General features: G+C 46.1%; 1 protein-coding gene across 4 annotated transcripts in view; it reads left to right on the plus strand.

The window, feature by feature from the left end:
• The window catches only part of LOC146403655 (uncharacterized), a 93481-nt gene that overhangs the window by 60438 nt on the left and 14373 nt on the right, over positions 1 to 18670 (plus strand). For 3 of the 4 annotated variants that reach the window (XM_085021028.1, XM_085021026.1, XM_085021029.1), the window contains exon 3: positions 18322 to 18449. The gene's annotated coding sequence lies outside the window, so the exon portion shown is untranslated. Of the gene's footprint in view, positions 1 to 16387; positions 16556 to 18321; positions 18450 to 18670 lie in introns of those variants that run through there. The other variant, XR_014842970.1, reaches the window with a different exon arrangement.

Below are 18670 nucleotides of genomic sequence, written 5' to 3' on the forward strand. Positions count from 1 at the left end.
TCAAAACCAAAAAACCCTCTACTTGAGCTCTTTCATCTGCAATACAGTAGTATCTATTGCATAGGATGTTTGAAGATAGAATGGTTTAATTTAGAAAATGAATGGTGACAATTACTATAGAAGCACCAGAAAGCCTGCTTGTTCTGGTGGAATCATGCATGTCCTACATGGTGTCTAGAATAAAGGAGATTCTTAAGATGGATATAAATTGGATAAATGAAATGCCCAGATATCAGGGGTATACATGAGACAGGATAGCTGTGAGTTGGAAATGGTTGAGGCTCAGTAGTAGGTACGTGGAGATTTGTTATACTATTTTCTGTGCTGTTGTGTACCTTTGAAATTTTCCTTACTAAAAACGCTTTTTTAAAAGAATGTTGTAGCTCAGCGGGTTAACCCAGCTAGTATCCATGAGGATGCAGGTTCAATCCCTGGCCTCGTTCAGTGGGGGTTAAGGATCTGGTGTTGCCTGAGCTGTGGTGTAGGTCACAGATGTGGCTTGGATCCTGTATTGCTGTGGCTGTGGCCTAGGCCAGCAGCCGCAGCTCTGATTGAGCCCTTAGCTTGGGAACCTCCATATGCCTCAGGTGCAGCCCTAGAAAAGAAAAAAAAAAAAAGAGTTCATTGAGGACTAACTGAATGGCTGAATGAGGGAAGAAATAGGTATTTGACAGAACAAAACACGGCCCAAGTTCAAGTTGCTCTCCCAGGAAAACTCAGGAAGTAACCTCCAGGTACATAAACACACTCCGCACAGGCACGAGGTCGAAGCCTCCAGTGCACAGACATTGTAAAGTTAAACAGTAGCTAAAATAGCTCAGCTGCCATGTGGAATGATTAGTTTACGCAGCCTCGAGACACGAACCTGATGTGCAGCTCGTTTATTTTTCATACTTACATAAAGCCGCAGCACCTGTGTTTGGGGATGGAGCTCTCACGTGAGCAGTTAATGAAGCGCAACTGGTAAGCAGATGTTTCTAGAAACTCTGCTTTTGTTGATTTCACACTGTACCCAGGTGCTGGCAGCCAATCGATTATAAAAAAAAAAAAAAAAAAAAAAAGCAATTAGTGCCCTGATAGTGGTAAGAGTTTTAGAGTCTGAATGGTCTAACTCACGTCTAATTTTCATCCGGGTACCAAGTCTAAGACACATCTGGGTCTGAATCCTTTTTCCTGCTCAAAAGTTGTGTGGTTTGGGGCAAGTTTCTTAACCTGTCTGGGCCTCACTTTCCTCGTTTGTAAAGGAGAGATAATACCAGTCTCCCATGAACTGGTGAGTATTTAAAACTGGCTCTCGGCATTGGGGAAATAACAATTAAAAAAATAAAATAAAATTGGCTCTCGGGGCAAAGAAAAAGAAAAAAAATTCTGGTTTTAATGTTTGCTGATTTTCGTGGTGTAATTACTCCCACCATGGCCCGTTTCAAGCTGCCCATGGGCTGTTCCTGGACACGGGGGCAGAGGGGGGACTCAGTATTATAAAGTGTTTCCCCCCTACAGTAGGTGGCGTGACCTCTAGGGCCTGGGATAGTAAAACAGTGAAAAAAGTTTAGGAAGTGAGGAGTTTTAAGTAATAATTGCCTTTGGTTTTACTGTATATATGTATGTATTATTTATATAATTTGAGTTTTAATAATGGCTGAATGTAAGACCCAGCTCACCAAATTCCTGAAAATTTAACCACGTCCCTCATGAGTTGCACAGCAGTTTCCAGCACAGCAGTTTCCAGCATCGCAGCTCTTGGATTTGCAGTCGACAAGATTGAGGTGTTTTTGCATGTTTTCTCCATGGTATCCACCCCCATCCTAGGAGGTATGGCCGGGCGCTCTGCCAGGTTGTTCTCCAGAGTGGTCATCCCAGCTTACCTGCCTTCCCCCCAGCAGTGCCCACGGGCGTCCATACCCCGTCGCAAAGTGCAGCCCTGCGGGATGAGCAAAATGAAGACGGGCCCTGGGGTGACAGGCAGCATTTGAAGCGAAAGGGAGGCCTCTATCCTGGAACACAGGCGCATCTTCTAAGCATAATGCTCAGTGATAACACGTGAAAGCAGAATGAGATCTGTAACAAATATTATTCGTTTAAACGCATCCAAACCACAGATTTTTTTCCTCAAGAACGCACGAATTAAACAAACGCACATCGGATGTATTTGAACAGTTGCCTATGGGGGGTAGGGGTTTGTTCTGTCTGCAGTATCTATCCAGCACCACATGGGAGCGTGTATGTACCTGCATCCAACATGGTGTTTGCTGCTTGGTCTCCCCCGCCACCCTGGCCAGCAAAAGCTATGCCGCTTATATGAATCATGTTCAAGGTTGTATTCTTACTGCCTTTGATGAGCTGTGCAAGATTGCTCTTTTTTTAGGGCCGCACCCACGGCATATGGAGGTTCCCAGGCTAGGGGTCAAATCAGAGCGACAGCTGCCAGCCTACACCACAGCCACAGCAACACAGATTCCAAGCCCCAGCTGGGACCTACGACCTACACCACAGCTCACAGCAATGCCAGATCCTTAACCCACTGAGTGAGGCCAAGGATCGAACCCTCAACCTCATGGTTCCTAGTCGGTGGTTTCCACTGTGCCACAACAGGAACTCCGAGATTGCATATTGAAATAATTTTTTTCATAAAAAAATAACGTAGATCCTGTTTTTACTGTATTTCCACACTTAAGCACTCTTTTTTTTGTTTGTTTGTTTGGTTGGGATTTTTTTGGCCGCACGTGTGGCATGTGGGAGTTCCCAAACCAGGGATCAAACCCACACCACAGCAGCGACCCAAGCTGCTACAGTGACAATGCCAGATCCTTTAACCTGCTGCTCTACAGGAGAACTCCAAACAGTATTTTCAATATAGGAGTCTCCGAGAGCAATCATCAAAGCCTAACACCATCACGGCCCTTTTGTCAGTATGTGGCCGGTATTCACTGTAACAATTGCCAAGCAACAAGCAATTTCAGCTGTCTTATTTGTGTAATCCCACTTCATCTTCACAGCAAAGATTTGAAGCTTAGAGTAGCCCCATGTTTTGCCCAAGATGAGAGAACTAGCAAGGACAAGGCCGCAGCTGTCTAGCAAATACGGAGTGACCGGGTCCCTTGCCAGGGAGAAAGCGAGTCCAGTACCGACTTGGCTGGTAAGGGGGAGGAGACCCTGGGATGCATGTCTGCGTCTTGATTACCCTTTCCTGCGTTCTTTGTTCCAACGCAGAACGCAAATACGACAGTGATTAACAAACCAGTGTGAACTTGATGTTAAGAAAAAGGTAAGGCTGGTGAGGACTTGGAAGATTAAAAAAAAAAAAAACACCCTTGCCTTTATTCACGTGATTGAAATAACAAGGCTTCGAAAATTCACGTTTTCTAATCTGCCCAAGGTCACACAGGAAATTGTCCACAGAGCCAGGACAGGAAGCCTGATTTCCGAGCTCTCAGACCAGGTGTCTTAGGAGGAGGACAAATCCTAGAGACCTCACGGTGGTTACGCTAAAGCTCAGACCAGCCGCCGGACAGTCCCCAGCCTCTGTGTCCTCTGTCCTCACAGTGGTGGCACCTCCTCTGTGCTCCCATGACTCAGCGGCTGTTGGCAGGATCATCCATCCGCTGTGTGTCCTTCCACGAGAGGCGCTTCTGGGGGCCAGGCACTGCTCTAGGCACAGAGATGCGCTGGTGAGTGTGTCACAGTCCTTGCACTGGGGACTTTACCTTCTCGTAAATGTATATTCAAGAAGCCAAGTGAATGAACAGGCAATCAACCGAGGAGCACTGTAAAAAAATTACGAGGTTGGAGTAAGGACATAGTGAGTGATGAGAAGGTTAAGGAAGTCAGATATGGGGCATGAGCAGAGACCAAGGTGAAATGAGAGCACAAGCCATTCCGAGGTCTGGAGAAATGGAGTTCCCGCTGTGGCTCAGCAGTAATGAACCCGACTCGTATCCAGGAGGTCATGGGTTCACTCGGTGGGTTAAGGATCTGGCATTGCTGTGGCTGTGGTGTAGGCCAGCAGCTGCAGCTCTGATTGGACCCCTAGCCTGGGAACTTTCATATGCTGCAGGTGCAGCCCTAAAACGACAAAAAAAAAAAAAAAGAAAAAAAAAAAAAAAAGAAAAAACACCTCTGGAGGAAGAACATTCTAAGGAGAGAGACTGCCCAAAAAAAGCTCCAAGATAGTGGTAAGCGTGGTCTGTTCCGACTCCAACAAAACTGCCGGTGACCATGTCCCTGGTCCTGACCAAGGAGACTTGAGGACACATTTGCTGAAGCGTATCTGGAGACAGCTGCCTGTGAATTAAAGAGCCCTCTTTCCCACCCACTGTCTGTCTTTTCTTCCTGTCTTGACACAGTTAGGGGAGGACACCGTGGCCAGAGCTGTGAAAAGCCGTTTTGCAAACATGAGGCAAGAAGCAACTTCACTCTCCATCAAACAGAACCAAAGGTTGGAGCCAGGAGCGGGAGATTCTGAGAGCTCACTCCTAAACCGAGCACAGAGAGGTTGAGTAGCTTGCCGGACATCACACAGCTCATATGGTGTAGAGTTAGGGACTTGAGCCCTGGTATTTTACCTCCAAATGGCTGCTTTTATTTTTTGCACTGCCTCCTTTCCTTACCCACGGCCCTCTTCTCCAGCCATGTGTGCTCCCTTTTATTTAGTTCATTCTGGGTAGGAAAGCTCAGTTCTCCCAGTCACCACATGGTGTTGAGGACAGAACTTGGCTTTTGAAATCAGACAGACGTGGTTGGAATTGCCCAGTGTTCAACTGCAGAATCCTTGCGAGGGTAGAGAAAATGAAGCTGGCCTGAGCTTCCAGAACCAGTACCAAAGCCACACTGCTGACCCGAACTGCCAGGAGAGCTGCTGGCTGCAGCTCAGTGCCACTGTCCTGGTCTAGGGGGCAGCCAGCATAATCGGGAAGCAGCCACTGCCGCTCCAGCCTGTCAACGTGTCTGCCCCAATCCACACCACAGAATGAGAGCCTGACTCCTTATCTCATCCGGGGCCTGTTTGCTCTTTCCACCACATCGCCGGTGTTCTGCAGCATCAGTGCCATTGTCTTCTAGTTGCTGTTAGCCCTCTCACCTCCCTAGTGCCAGAAATACTACTCCTGGAGCATGTCCCCTGTCACTGGTTCCCACCCGCCCCAGCTCACCACAGTGACAGTTTTCCCAGATTCTCCCTCCGCCATTCCTGCCATCCTTGCTTCTAGACAGGTGTGTCCCCTGGAAACACTCCCTGACAAACTTTCAACACACTACCCTCTGCCTCAGCGCCTGTTCACAGCGATCTCAGTCCAAAGCATTTGGTACTGGAAGTGGTCCTGGGAAACCGACCCTGAAATGGAAGTTTAATGACTCAGCCTTAAAAAAGGATGAAATAGTGCCGTTTGCAGCAACATGGATGGACCTAGAGAAGATCATACGGAGTGAGGTAAGCTAGACAGAGAAAGACAAATACCGTATGCTATCACTATATGTGGAATCCTAAAAAGTGATTCAAATGAACTTATTTACAAAACAGAAGCAGACTCACAGACATAGAAAACAAACTTATAATTACCAAAGGGGGAAGGATAAATTAGAATACATTTAGCAGAAACAACCTACTATGTATAAAATAGGTAAACAACAAAGTCCTCCTGTGTAGTACAGGGAACTATACTCAATATCTTGTAATAGACCATAATGGAAAAGAATCTGTATGGCTGAACCACTTTGGAGTTCCTGCTGTGGCTCGGTGGGCTGAGAACCCAACAGTGTCCGCAGGGTGTGGGTTTGATCCCTGGCCTCACTCAGTCGGTTAAGGATCAGGCATTGCTGCCAGCTGCAGTGTAGGTCACAGATGTGGCTTGGATCCAGTGGTGCTGTGGCTGTGTGTAGGCTGGCAGCTGTAGTTCCAATTTGACCCCTAGCCCAGAAACGTCCATGTGCCACAGCTGCAACTGTAAAAAGAAAAAAAAAATAGTAACTGAACCACTTGGTTGGACGTCAGAAACTAACACGACATTGTCAGTCAACTGTACTTTAATTAAAAATAATGTAATTGAATTATTAATTTAATTAATTACCTGGTGGTGCAGTGGGTTAAGGATACAGCACTGTGGAGTTCCCGTCTTGGCGCAGCTGAAACGAATCTGACTAGGAACTGTGAGGTTGCGGGTTCGATCCATGGCCTCGCTCATTGGGTTGGAGATCTGGCATTGCCGTAAGCTGTGGTGTAGGTCGCAGACGTGGCTTGGATCTGGCATTGCTGTGGCTGTGATATGGGCTGGCAGCTGTAGCTCTGATTCGACCCCTAGCCTGAGAACCTCCATATGCTGCCAGGGAGGTGCTAAAACGCAAAAAAAAAAAAAGATACAGCATCAGCATTGTCTCTGCAGCAGCTTGGGTCACTGCTGTGGTGTGGGTTCCATCCCTGGCCTGGCAACTTCCACATGCCATGGGCATAGCCAATAAATTAATCAATTAAATTAAATAATCAAATGGGATTTTAGGGATGGACCACTTGCTGGCCAGCTGGCAACGAAGACCCTTCCCTGGTAGTAGGGGGAGGATTGACAGCCCTTGGCACGCTGTGGTGGAGTGGGGGTTTCAAGGGAGCATAAGATTGAGACATAGCAAGAAAGTGATTGTTCTGGAGTTAAAACTCAGTCCCTATAAGTGTTTCTACTTCAGTGCTATATGTATCAGCTGTGTGACCTTGGCTGAATCACCCAACCCCTCTTCTTGCTCTGAAAATTCTACAACTCCAGTTTGGGGAAGCATCTTACCCATCATCTACCACGGCAAAACCCAGTAATGTCTTCACTGTGGCCATATCCAGCTCTTTCTTTCCGGGACTTGTTCGCAGGGAGGGTGAGCCCACGTTCTGCTCCGCCGTCGTCATGCTGTTCAGGGTCCCCTTGGCTTATTTATACACAAGAGCCCTATTTCTCATCCTCAACATGGCACCTAATGGATGCTTTGGCCTGAAGCGTGTAGTTCATTTACCAGGTCAGATCCTCTTCCTCCTTCACTCTGCTTCCCCCGGCTACCGCATTGTTCTGTGCTTCATTATAAAACGCATCCTTCTTTCCACTGTATTGACCCCAAATATTTCATCAATTCACTTGTGTCACTGAAAGCCAAGTGTCTGTTCAGGCTGGCCACAAACAAAGGCTGCTCTGTGAGGCTGAGACTGCAGACAAGCGGAGCAGATTCCCTTCTACAAGACGGGTCGTGGGGGGTTTTTGTTATTTTTTGCAAAAATGGCAGCAGCTTCTGTAGACATGATTTGTCGGTGGCACATAATGGCACCAAACCTAACAGGTAGTCTGTTGTCATCTTTATCTGGATTTACTGCTAGTTTTGTCCACCTTTTGTCCCTATTTTATGGAGTTGTACCATTATGCAGTTATAATTTTACATTTTGTTTATTTGACCTACTTCACAGATTTTTCCATTCTCTTAATCTGGACTTCCCTGTTTTAATTGTCACTTTATATTCAGGAAGTATTTGTTGGTTCACTGAGTAACTCCCTAAGTAGTCCTTTGTGGGTTTCTCCCAATTTTATTATTGTAAATAATGTAGTAAATATCTTTGTGTACATACCTCTCTTAATCTTCCAGATTATTTTCTCAGGAAAATTCCCCAATGTGGGATCAGAAGGGTGAACATTTTTATAATTCTTAAAGCTCACAGCCAACCATGTGACTGTATCATTGAATCTATCTTTTCATTCAGGAGATAAAATCCATACTATTTTTGTGAAGGCAGGACCCCTTCATGAACTGGCTTCTGCCTGTCTCTCCCCCTCATTTCTCAACTCTCTTCACCTTTCCATTTCCCTCACGTCCACCCAGACAAGAAACAGATCTGTATGTGCAGGACACCTTCTGCTGTTACAGTCCTGCGACCCTAGGTGCTTGTACTGGAGCAGAATGCTGGACAAATAGCCAGACGGTCATTATAAACCATTACCTTCTCTGCTCAGAGCTGTGGGCTGAACTATGGCTCCCCAAACTCATGGACTGAAACTGTCACCATCCCACACCGCCCCCCAGCAGGATGGCATTTGAAGATAGGGCCTGTGGGAGGTGACTACTTTTAGATGAAGTCATGAGGATGGAGTCCTCAGGATCGGATAGCGTCTCTTTTTTAAAATTATTTGTTTTGTTTTTAATTCAATTAAATTCATTTATTTATTTTGGCAGAAGGAGGTTCCCAGGCCAGGGAGTGAACCTGAGCCACAGCAGTGACAACACCAGACCCTTAACCCACAGAACCACCAGGGAACTCTGCGATAGTGTCCTTACAAGGAGAGAGCAAAGATATCTCTGTCTCTGTCCTGTGAGGACACACAAAACACAGCCATCTGCAGGCCAGGAAGAAGGCCCTCACAGGAATCTAATTGGCAGCACCTTAAACTTGAACTTCCTAGCCTCCAAACCATGAGAAATAAATGTCTATCGTTTAAGACTCCCATTCATGATATTTCGTTAGAGCAGCCCCAGCAGACCGATATGCTCAGAATCCACCAACCTTACGTGTGTAATGTGAGTAGATAATTAAATATCTAGATAGATCATTTAGAATTGATTATATTCCTACATTTGTGTTGTTGACATCTTATGACGACTCTGTAAATATGCCAATTTGATGTCAGATGAAGGGCCACAGGGACGTCCCAGAGACTGAGTGATTCAGGATGGCCTCAGGGTGGTGAGCTTGCCGTATGAGAAGAGTCACCAGGGGAGAAGACTCCAGGCGGGGAGGGACCAGAGCAGGAGGGGCCTTCTCTGCCAGCTTCAGGTGTTTGGCAGTTGACCAACAGAGGCTGGTATTTGGAAGGTTTTGCCAGAGGAGGAACGTGGGCAGATTACCATGGCAGGGTGAGCTCTCACGGGAGTGTAGGGGTGGACTAGGCTGGAGGCCAGCGGCTCCCTTGGCAGTTCAGGTCAGCCCTCTGGCTTCGGTTACTGGTCCTGGCAGCTAGTCGACTTGCAGGAAGTGAAGGGGGGATAAAGCGCTGCAAGAATACAGAGCACTAGGGATGCAGGGTGGCAAGGTCAGGGACATCTAGAGATAACCGAGCCTCATCTCCCACATAGATGGAGCAGTGGAGGACCAGAGAGAAAACATTCTCTGGAGCACTCCAGATAATTCAGTAATGAATTCAGCAAACGCTGACTCCACCCTGAGCCAGGCACTGCACTAGCAGAAGGGGATAGATGTGCTAGGATGCAGGAGACAGTCTCAGTTCATCCACCGAGGGCTCGGATGTTTACACATCTAGCCATGACAGCCATGCACGTGCTCTAGGGCAGCTGCATGGAGGGCAAGGTGCTGATAACTGGTGGCCTGAGGCTCAGGAGCAGTGAGGGGTAGCCTTGACCGCAGACTTGTGCTCCCTGCATCCAGCTGGGCTGCCTTCACGGGTTTATTGGTGGACATCTGGGATTGCTAGTTTGTCCATCACGGTAGAAACTCCGAGGGGCAGGCTAGCCGTCTGTGACTCCGTGAGCACAATCTGACAATGTTTGAGGACAATATTGAGTAATAATGCTCTCAGTAAGATAGACAAATAGGTTCCTTGCAGCACAGTGAGGTAAGGATCCGGCATGTCCCTGCAGTGGCTTGGGTTGCTGCTGTGGCTCGCGTTGACTCCCTGGCCCAGGAACACATGCTCACCTGAAAAAAAAAAAAAGGATAAGTAATATATCAATAAATACTCCTTTCTTTTACAAAAATATTTTAGCACCGTAGCAACTTAATTAACTTCAATATTTCTGAAGGCATAAAGGTGCCCTTGTCTATCCCCGTGTACTTCTGCCTGTGGGAATAGAGGCTGGGCTGCGCGTGTCCCCACTGGTTGTCTCTCCCTTCGGCCAGACTTTTTTCCCCGTCATCCTGTGGTTGGGGGCCCCCATTTTTCTGACTCTAGTCAAATTTCAAATTCCTATGGAGGAACCAAAAAAAAAAAGGGGGGGCGGGAGCAATTGTGATTCTGCAAGGCTTGAGCAAAAACCTGCATCTGTTGTCCTGTTTAATTTTTACAAAAACGTTAAGGCAGGTGTTTTGGTTCTGGAAGAGAAGGCCACAGTCACATGAATATTACAAGACAGGGCCGAGATTTGACTTGCGGAGCCTAAATCTGGATAATTTGCACATATCCATGCCTGTAGTCTAGCTGGTGTTGCGTCATCTCAGAAGAGACACAAGACCAACATCAAAAGAGAATCAAAAGCAGCTTAAATCAAAGGGGCAGGGATTCCTAAGAGAGACTCTGCTTCCAACTTTCTTTCCCCAAGTCTCTGTCATTTTTTGACACAGCGGCAGGTGCCACTTAAAATAGCTTGGTCTTCTCTCTCCAAACTCTTTCAAACGCTGGCCTCCTTCAGACTCACCCCACTGGCTCTGGTCTTTCTCTGAGGCTCACTTCACCTTTTACGTCTGTTCATTTCTCCCTGGCAGCAAATTTCAGATGTAAGCCAGTCTAGTTTTCTGGACTTTCTCAGTTCTGCTGCACTACTAGCCCAACACAGAGGCCCAGGACCTGAGAGCCCACGAGTGAATTATCCTTAAGACGAGCAGAAGCCAGGATTGCTTCTGTGGTCATCTATTCCGCCCGTGTCGGTCTCTGTTGTCTCCTGTGTTCCCTGAAGAATGAGGATGGAAAGGGAGTTCCCATCGTGAAACAGCGGTTAATGAACCCGACTAGCATCCATGAGGACGAGGGTTCGATCCCTGGCCTCCGTCCGGGGGTTAAGGATCCAGCGTTGGCTGTGGCTGTGGTGTAGGCCAGTGGCTACAGCTCCAATTGGACCCCTAGCCTGGAAACCTCCATATGCAGTGCGTGCAGCCCTAAAAAGACAAAAAAGACAAGAAAAAAAAAAAAATGAGGATCGAAGAACATGGCTGTCAACTATCCTGCAGAATAACTGTCCATAAGAGGAAAGGACAGTCACTAGAGGGAAGCAGGAGGAAGTTTTTTTCTTCCTCTTCTATTTTTTTTTTTTTCTTTTTCTTTTCAGGCCACACCTGATCCATATGGAAGTTCCCAGGCTAGGGGTCAAATCAGAACTGCAGCTGCCGGCCCACACCACAGGCACAGCAACGCAGGATGCAAGCTGTGTCTTCGACCTACGTCACAGCTCATGGCAACGCCTGATCCCTCACCCACTCAGTGAGAGCCAGGGATTGAACCTGTATCTTCATGGATCCTAGTTACCTCATGGGTTTGTTACTGCTAAGCCATGATGGGAACTCCAGGAGGAGGTTTTCTCAAGACTTGGTGTTCAGCTTTATACGGCTGATGCTGTAGTAGGCATTCAGTATATTTTAAAATGACCTAACTAAAGAAATCAGGTTATATAAATGCCAGGAGAAGGAGGGAGATAAGGCCACGTTTCGTTATTGGATATGTTCACAAAACCAACCAGCTCCAGATTTCTGGATGTATTCCTCCAGACCAAAGCCTACTCCAGTGCCAGGCTTTGAATGAATGAATGCAGCTTCTTCTGGAAGAAGTTGGCACAGGCTGATGGGACCAAACTCAACTCACTTCTCGTGGTTTTTTTTCCCCCAGATCTGAGTTCAAAACAACGCCCAGGCCTTTTTAAGGATTTTAGATTTTCCAGATGTAATTTGATAAAACATGTTAACACATAATCTACAACAAACTTTATCTCATATGTTCAAATGATACAAATGATGAAATTTAAAAGATTTCCCTTTGAGGAGTTTCCGTCCTGGCGCAGCGGAAACGAATCCTTTTAGGAACCATGAGGTTGCGGGTTTGATCCCTGGCCTCGCTCAGTGGGTTAAGGATCTGGCATTACCCATGAGCTGTGGGTAGGTCGAAGATGCAGCTCAGATCCTGAGTTGCTGTGGCTGTGGTGTAGGCCGGCAGCTACAGCTCCAATTAGACCCCTAGCCTGGGAACCTCCATATGCTGCAGGTGTGGCCCTAAAAGGACAAAAAGACGAAAAAAAAAAAAAAAAAAAAGCTTTCCCTTTGAGAGTAGGAGCAAGTCTGAACCTCTAGTCAACATTGTACCAGAGGTTTTAGCTAGGGCAATAGGAAGACAAAGATATATAAGGAATGTGGATTGGAAGAAAAAAAATGTCATTTTTTTCAGATGCTACTATGTGTACATTAAAGAATCTATATTTATAGCACTATTATAACAAAGAAATCAATACATAAATATCGCTGTACTTTCTATTCCATAAAAAAATTGATAGATTTTTAAAAGATAATAAAGTATAATTTTAAAAGTATCAATTACTATGGAATAAATCTATGAAAAAGGTGCAAACCTTATAAAGGTAAAAATTTTAACCTTACTGAGAGATATTAAATAATATCTAAAGGACCACTATACCATGTTCATGGACTCGAAAAATCAATATTTTGTGTATGTCAGTTCCTCCCAATCAGGTTCAGTGCAGTCATGATCAAAGTGTTAGTAAGTTTATTTTGAAGAATATGACAAACTGCTTCTTGAGAAAAAGGAAATTTTTAGGAGGATTTTAAAATCAGATATCAAGACACTAGTATTTTTGTGATCAAGACAGTGTGGTATTTATGCAAAGATAAAAACAAAACAAAACAAAACAAAAAAACAGACCAGTGAGACCGAATGGAGAGCTTAAAAACAGGCCTCACATATATGGGCTTGATATATGACAGAAGTAGCAGTAGGTAAAGGACAGTGTTTTCAGTAAAATAGGGCAATAGGACATCCTTACTGGAAAAAAATTTAAATTATACCCCCCCCCACATTGTATGTAAAATCAGTTCCAGGTGGATTAAAGACCTAATTTGAAAGGCCAAAACCTAAGCTTTTAGAGGATCCTAATAACTTTAGAGTATCTTAATAACTTTGAAGTTGATTTCTCAATAGAACCAAAAAAAAAAAAAAAACCCCACTAAATGTAAAGGAGAAGTGATAAAAAGGACAAAAAATTAAAAGTCCTGTTCATCAAAAAAATACTATTAAAAGAATTAAAATACAAGCCACAGAACTTTGGTTTTTTTTGTTTGTTTGGTTTTTTTTTTGGTTTTTGTTTTTGTTTTTTAAAGGGGTGGTGGTGCGTTGATTGTACCTACGGCATGTGGAAATTCCCAGGCCAGGGACTGAACCCGCCGCACCACAGCAGCCACCCAAGCTGCTGCAGTGACAGTGCTGGACCCTTAGCCTGCTGTGCCACAAGGGAACTCCACAAGCCACAGAGTAGAAGCATGTATTTGTAACATACAATTTTTAAAAAGGGATGGTTAGTACTCAGCATACACAAGAAATCATAAAGATAAATGAAAAAAGGCAAATAGCCTGGTAAGAAAAAAGTGGGCACAGATGTGAACGTGCACCTCACAGGAAACCCTATCCAAATGGCTAACGTATAAAACGCAGAAATGTTCCACCTCATTGTCCACTGGGGAATACAAATTAATATCACAGTGAGACAGAGCTACACAGCCATGTGACTGATCAGAATATCAAAGACTAACAATTTTAAGTGTTGGCTGTGATGTGGAAATTCAGAAACTTACACTCCCGATGACAAGAATGGCGCTGGCACACCTGCTTTGGAAAACAGTGGCATTATCAGAGTTCCCTGGTGGTACAGTGGAGTTAAGGATCCGGCATTGTCACCCATGTGGCTCAAGTCGCTGCTGTGGTACAGGTTTGATCGCTGGCCCAGGGACTTCTGCGAGCAACTGAAAAAAAAAAAAGAAAAAGAAAAGAAAATGCTTTTTAAAAACTACCCAAACCCCACATGTTTCTAAGATGCGATAAACATTTGATGATATAGTAAATGGACAAATCCAACTATTCAACACACTATGCACACTCATTATCAGAAATAAGCTTTGATCTTGTTATCCACCTTTCATTAATTCTGGATTTCATCAAGACCGAAGCCCAAGTGGCTTTTAACCAGCACCAGAGACCAGAGATACTTGAGGCTAATTTGCATCTCCTTTGGTCTACTCAGACCTTAATAAAATGATGGCACCTTCATTATGATGAAAGAGGAATTAGAGATACAAAATTCCAGGGCCTCAGAAAGAGTAAAGAAAAGATCTCAACATAAGAACAAAGAAGAACAAATGGCCTAGATTCCACCCCTGCTGACCTGGAGGCCGTGATTTACCTGATTTGGGTCTTCACAGTTACAAGTTCCATAAATGTATTTCACAAGCTTGGTATATTTAGCTACCCTTTGGAGGTATGTGAGTTAATACATAGTAGTAGTCAGCAATTTTGTTGGGACTTTGCTGATTTGGTGTTTTGGAGAAGTGTTGAGTTTTATTTTAGAAAATCTATTAGGAAAAATGTTCATATAAGCCAATTACTTACATAAATGAGATTTCAGAAAGAATGCTTAAACAGGGTTTCCAAATAGTCTAAACAGCTTTAGAAAAGTGAAGAAGGTGTATTCCAGGAACAAATTATAATTATAATAGCATCAACCCCCCCTCCTCCACGAAGCAATAGGCTATGAATTTTAGCAGACTGCTTATGATCATTAGCAATGATTAAGAATCAGCATGGTGGGTGTTCCCCTTGTGGCTCAGCAGAAGTGAATCCAACTAGTATTCTTGAGGCTCCCTGGCCTTGCTCAGTGGGTTAAGGGTCCGGCATTGCTGTGGCTGTGGTGTAGGCCAGCAGCTTTAGCTCTGATTCCACCCCTAGTCTGGGAACTCCATATGCCGCAAGTGCGGCCCTAAACGGCAAGGGAAAAAAAAAAAAGAATTAGCATGGTTTTATAGGGAAAGTTTTTCTCATTAACCTCATTTCCATTTTTAAGAGAGGTACTAAGTTCATGGATAAAGAGAATGTTACAGACATGCCACATCTCAATTTCCACGTTGCATGAGTGCTGGTTCAATGAAGAAATTAAATACGTTTTTTAAGAGCTGTGTGGTTAATGAAACTGTCGTGCCAAACTCAATGACCTCAGTTCATCAGCCTGCCCCTTATAACTCTTGATTAATACCTGGGTTGAGAGGAAGAAAATGTACCTATCAACTGTACAGGTGACCCAGAACTGGAGGAAGAGTTGACACGTTGCACTGCACACTCACATGTAGAAGGATTTAAACGTGTTCCAAAAGGGGATCGAAACAGTTGAAAACCAGTAGGTTAGAAAAAGTTCTGCAGCACAAGTTCAGGATTGAGACGATCTGACTGGAGTATTTGCCCAGCTATAAACTCAGGGCAGAATCTTTCTGCCTCCATCGCCATTGCCAAGCAGGCGTGGCAGACTGCACAGTCCCCCACAGCAGAGTGACACCCAGGTACAAGTGGGTACTAAATGCCATGAGGACCTAAACAGGGAGACGTGCTAGGCGGGATTCCCAGGTGGCTCCCAGGACTCTCAATTCCTGTGTGCATCCTGCACAGCCCCTTGCCTGTGAGTCTGGGCGGGCCCAGAAATGGGATGGACTTCCTTCCGGCAATTGGGTAAAAGGAGCAAGAGCTTTTGCAGAGACAGTGAAGGTCCCAGACCAGTTGACTTGGAGTTCATCTAAAGGGGTTATCCTGGATGGGGTGTCTTAATCAGATGAACCCTCAAAAGGGACCAGACCTTCATAAGGAAGAGACTTGAAGTACAAATGATTCTCCCGATGGCTTTGAAAAAGTACGGAGAACAAATGCAGGAGCGAGAAGCCCATGTGGCCCAACTCTGGCATTTTCTCCTCATAGCCTGCAGGTCCTATTGCCATGCAATGAAAAAAAAAGTCTCTCTTTGCCCAGAAAGGGCAGGCCGTGGTGGAACTATAACCTTCCCAGGTGCCTGGCGAGCAGAAAGAAGTGGTTCCATTATCTTCACCATCCTTCAGAGACAGGGAGGAGATGCAGGCTCTGAGGTCTAGACCCACGCATCCTGCCTGCCAGGTGTGTAGACCTGGGAGCTTCTGCATCCAGAGCTAAGAGGGGCCCAGACTGGACGTGGCTGTAGGAGGCACCCGCATATGGGTGGTAATTGAATTCGAAGTAAATTTTTCGTCGCCCAGGAAGAGTGTCAACAGGAAGAACAAAAATGTGCCAAAGAGTCCTGGAAAACACCTGTTTTTTTGTTTTTTGTTTTTTGTTTTTTTTTTAAGATTTCTTTCTTTCTCTTTCTCTCTCTCTTTCTTCCTTTCTTTTTCTTTTTTCTTTTCTTTTCTTTTCTTTCTTTCTTTCTTTCTTTCTTTCTTTCTTTCTTTCTTTCTTTCTGTCTTTGTCTTTTTTCATTCTTTTCTTTTTTTCTTTCTTTCTGGTTATCCATTTCTTTTTTTAATTTTTTGCCATGACTTGTTGCGGCTTCCTCACCCATTTAAGCAACAGCCAGCAAAGAGCAGAGCTGACTGAGGCGGAGCTGCCGTCCAGGGGCAGGAAGGAAATGGGGAGGGAGTGCTGTCCGGAGCAGGGAACAGAGGAGAGAGGAAGGGAGGTCAGTGGCCCTGACCACGGCCGAGAGCCAAGTTCAGTGCACATCCGAGACGGGCTTACTCAAGGTTGAGAAGGTCTTTGGAAATCTTGGCCAGGGCAGTTTCGGAGGCGTGGTGGGGCCGGAGCAGAGTCAGGTATTGGAGGGTAAATACAATACAGAGTAAGGGCGAGGATCATTCTTTCCAGAGCTTTGTGCCTGGTGGGGAGAGACAGGAGGAGACGGACTGTGAGCAGGGAGCGAGGGCTTGGTTTGAATCCTGAGGGGAAGGAGTCCATACAGATGGAGAGGCTCTGGGTGCAAAACAGAAATCATAACGTGTTTTTTCTCTTACGTATCTAAAAACTTCCTCCAGCACCTACAGAGTATGAGGCCCCCGGCTGCGTGGTGACTGTGGAGGGCCAGGGCTGGAGAAAGGCTGCATGTCGAGTTTAATGATTTTTCCAGCCTATTCTTAGAAACGTCTTCAAAGCTGTGCTAACAGGTTGGCTCTGGCTGATAAAGTGCCATCGCCCCTTGCCTCTGATGTTATGTGGTGCTCAGTCTTCTAGACATTGTTCCACTAATTGGCTTCCCGGAGCTGCTTGCTCGGCTGTGCCAAGGGCGATTAACAGACTGTGCTGATGCGGCTCCCAGCCCTCGCGAGGGGCAGCACGTGAGCCCGTCCTTGGGAAGCTGGAGGCCAGAGAGGGTCCTTCCGAAGGCCGGAGCATCCCATGGTTCCGGAGCCCTGAGGCTAAATTCCACGCGAGGGCCCTTGTGCTTTATTTTCCTCTAGGTTGACCCATCCTGGGAGAGACTTGGGACAAAGCACCATTGTTTAGCTTGTGGATGCAAGAAACAGAAAAAAAAAAAAAAAAAAAAGCATAGTTAAGAAGGGAACAGGACATTCTAAGCTTGGGCTTCTCAACTATCTGTAACAAAGGTTTATTTTGTTTAATTTCTTGGTCTAGACTAATGCTGACTCTCACTTCCTGTCATTGGAACCATAACACATTGTTCACGGACCTGCCCTAGTTCAAAGTCCATGCTGTGGTCAATTCCTCCTACTAATAATGATGCTAACGTAGGCACTTTATGCATGCCCAGGTTAGGGTGGTCAGCCGGCTTCACCTTTGGAGCCCCAGGAGCCCGGGTCAGAGGCTTCTCAACTCTCTTCCCTGCAGGATTGAGTGTGTACCTTCCAGTGGGTTTCCCCGGAAACAGGCCCCCAGACAAGGATGCGAGTGCTAGATTATGGGGACATGATCCCAGAAAGTATTGTTAAGAGATTGGGAAAGTGACAGAGCTCCTGCTGTGGCGAAACAGGCTCGGTGGCATCTCGGGAGCACTGGGACGCAGGTTTAATCCCCAGCCCAGCACAGTGGGTGAAGGATATGGCATTACCTCAGCTACAGCTTAGGTTGCAGTTGTGGCTTGGATCCAATACCTGGCCTAGAAACTGCACGTGCGTGGGTCAACCAAAAAAAAAAAAAAAAGAAAGAAAAAAGTAGACAGAGAAAGAAAACAGATTGGGAAAGTGAAATGAGGCTGGGAAGAAGTCACTATAGGGGCATGATAAGCAAATCATGGGGGTGACTGGTCTCCATGCTGCGGGGATGTTCTGAGAGAGCAGGGGACGCTCACCTGGGGTCAGCCTGCTCAGGGCACAAGGAGCGTCAGTGCAGAGGCACCGCTGCCAGGTCATTCCTCCTTCCCTCCCCACCTCCTGCCTGCAGGCTCCAGGGGGCAGAGACAGCCTCCAGGCAAGGACCTGCAGGGGGCTGGGGCTAGAACAGCCGGATAAGGGCGGGGGTCAGCAGCCTCCCTCTGCAATCCACTCATGCCAGCGTGTGCCTTTTGCTCTGTGCCCCCCTCAGTGCTGTGTGATGATCTGGCCCCTCGTTTCTCTCCCCTCCGAAGGCTCGGACCTCCGAAGGCAGATCTCTGAACCTCACGGTAGGGTTCTTTAGCAGCCAGAAGATGAAGAATGCGTGACTCTGACCCTCCCAACACCCCAGGGTGGGATCGCTCTTCGCCCCATTTTCCAGGTGAGGAAACCAAGGCTCTGAGACGGCTGTGGTTGTGTAGCTAACCGTAACCACAACGGCTAACCAGTGGCAGACTCAGGTCTCCCAACTCCAAATCCCGGGTGTTTTTCCTTGTGATTACAGCCAACTAGAATTTTTATTTCCATTCGTTACCACCATGCTGCCCCAACATACACACCTACACACACCATTGACTCCCAATCTCTACATACTTGGTACCT

Source organism: Sus scrofa, chromosome 4 (assembly GCF_054392235.1).
Source record: "Sus scrofa isolate SSC_HxYL_T2T_F1_AM1 chromosome 4, Sscrofa_HxYL_maternal_Yorkshire_Landrace_v2.0, whole genome shotgun sequence".
Classification (NCBI taxonomy): Eukaryota; Metazoa; Chordata; class Mammalia; order Artiodactyla; family Suidae; genus Sus; species Sus scrofa.